The sequence below is a fragment of the Chiloscyllium punctatum genome, unplaced genomic scaffold, assembly GCF_047496795.1.
Source record: "Chiloscyllium punctatum isolate Juve2018m unplaced genomic scaffold, sChiPun1.3 scaffold_987, whole genome shotgun sequence".
In the NCBI taxonomy this organism is placed as follows: Eukaryota; Metazoa; Chordata; class Chondrichthyes; order Orectolobiformes; family Hemiscylliidae; genus Chiloscyllium; species Chiloscyllium punctatum.
The window spans coordinates 32,501-35,000 of NW_027310721.1; the positions used below are offsets into that span (position 1 = coordinate 32,501).

General features: G+C 65.7%; 1 non-coding gene across 1 annotated transcript; it reads right to left on the bottom strand.

Moving 5' to 3' along the window:
- Positions 1–1,106: 1,106 nt before the first annotated feature.
- On the bottom strand, positions 1,107–1,260 carry LOC140474407 (5.8S ribosomal RNA). The gene has a single exon (XR_011959088.1). It is a non-coding gene; the product is annotated as a 5.8S ribosomal RNA (ribosomal RNA).
- Positions 1,261–2,500: the final 1,240 nt, after the last annotated feature.

Here is a 2,500-nt window from a genome sequence, read left to right on the forward strand (position 1 = left end):
CAGAGACTGCCCGACGGTCAGAGAGAGGGAGAGAGGAGTGCCGAGGCTCAAGTGGCGAACGGTCGCGCAGGCACGCCACGCACATCGATCGCCAGCCGCGGAACGGCACGGCCTTCAGTGGGGCCGGCGGGCGACGCCGCTCCTGAACCCAGCGGCCCCGAGTCGGACGAGTTGAGGAAGGCACGCCGACGGTGACAGGGTACGGAAGACACAGCGGTGGCCTTCTGGCGACTTGGCCCCCGACAGCCCGACGTTCCGCCGTCCTCCCGATGGCCAGGAGGACCGTGCGGGGGTCGGCCGACGGCGTGGTAGGTGTGCCTGCACGGTGACGGAGCACACACCACGCCCGCCAACCCCTCCGTACCTCCCGAGACCGGTGGCAGGACGGAGCGGAAAACGTGCGGACTGAACGGGAGAGCCAAGAGCCAGCGATCCACGCGCGTGCGACCGTCCAAGTCACAGCGTTCGACGAAAACCTCCTCCCTCGGCCAGGCACTCGGCGCCAGCAGGGGAGACAGGATCAGACGCCCCGCCGGCCACTTAAGGCCGAGGACGAACCACGAGACGGGCGGCTGCAGCAGCGGGCGGCCTGCAGCTCCCAGCACTCTCAATCGATCAACCATCGAGTCGGGTCAGCGTGTCAAACCGGCGAGCTCCACGGTCAGGCCGGCGGCGCACCAGCACCGGACCTCCGCGGCTCCCTTCACTCTTTCCACTGCCAGCCAACCGAGAGACGGACCCAATGCGGACGTGCAGAGCTTAGGCAGACCCCCCACTGGAGGCTCAACACTTCGTGGCAGCTCCGTGTCCCAGAGACCAGGAGGGTTGGCACACACACACAGTGTGAACCACCGACAGCCATTCTGGGACCGGTGACAGCCGTGCTGGCCCCACTGCCACGACACAGACGGACGCCAGGCCGCGCTCCCCGGCGGGGGGATGGCGTCGAGCCTGACGAACGGAATGTGCAGGGTGGGGGGGAAAGGCCAAGCGCTCCGACGCCGGAGGGCTCCGGAGTCTGAACTTAGGGGGACAAAGAGGACGGGTCCTCTGCGACACCCCAGCCGCGCTCTCGCCAGCCAAGGCGAGTGCGATTGATTGCCAAACGACCCTCAGACAGGCGTGGCCCCGGGAAGAACCCGGGGCCGCAAAGTGCGTTCAAAGTGTCGATGATCAATGTGTCCTGCAATTCACATTAATTCTCGCAGCTAGCTGCGTTCGTCATCGACGCACGAGCCGAGTGATCCACCGTCAAGAGTTGTCTGAGTTTGTTTTAGGTCTCTCCCTCGCCAGAGGAAAGCGACCCGGACCGCACATACGCTCCCCACCTTGAGCTACAGCCACCTGCACGCCGGCGTGCGGGCGGAGCAGGGTGGCGTGAAGCGATGGGGAGCACCATCCTGGTGCGGCCCGCAGAAACATACGTCTATTGGGGGGAGGAGGACAGGGCGCCCAAGAGGCGATGCGTGCCCCAACGCACCGCAGCGACGGAGGCAGGATCACCGCCACCATGTCGCCCGCCTAGTATCACGAGGCGTGCAGCAGCTTTGCCCTAGGAAAAGCAGAGGCGGGAACGGGCACCGGCCATCGGTTCGGCAGCGTCACTGACGCGTGCACGTGGCGGCGTGTCGGCGAGCGGACTTCCTGCGAGGAGGCGGGGGCGGCACTCGCCCGAGCAGACGCCCGCCCGGCCCAGCCACCGCCGAGGTGGACTGGGAGTCGCGGCAACGGCTCGTCATACTCGTTCCCACACTCACAGCGCAGCTTGCCCGCAAGCCACCGACCACCGATCGACGCCAGGCGCCCCGACCGAGAGCGGGATCGCTCGTTCGCCCTGCTGGCAGTTCGCTGGGGATCACTACTGCACGGAGCTCGGAGACCGACGGGCGGCAACTCGAGAGTCTTTAAACCACCACCCCCATCCCGCAAGTGCAAAGAGGCTGTATACGCACAGACGGGTGAGGGGAATAGGTACCCCGTCGGGTTTGAAGGGAGCGTGACTAGATAGCAACGATGTAAACCCAGCCGATTTGGGAGCGAAAGACCGGCGCCTGCATCACCGGCTTCGTTTCCCGTGGCTGGAGAGTACACCGAAACCCTCCGTCTGTCGCGAGCTCCCGACGACGCGGTGCCGCCAAGCAGCAGGGCCGGACCTGGTGTGGCTCCCCTCGTCGATCACAGACCGGTCGGCACTACTGACGAGACGGTGGAACGGGCTTCGCCCCTTGTGACGAAGGGTGATGCGAACCCGCCCGCCCGCGTGCGTTCGGGGTGGACTCGGCAAACGGAGATTTGAAATCGGAAAGTGTCCTCCTGCCCCGCGCAGGTAGGCGCCCAACAGTTGTGGGGGGTTTGGCGGTGACCACGGCTGCAGGGCCTGCTACCCCGACGAGCTCTCCTGCTGGCCCCGAAACCACCCTCGCGAGACAAGTTGAAACGGAAACGGGCGTACCCCCAAGCCGACGATCCTTTCTTATTTGTTACTTTTTTTTTCACTTGC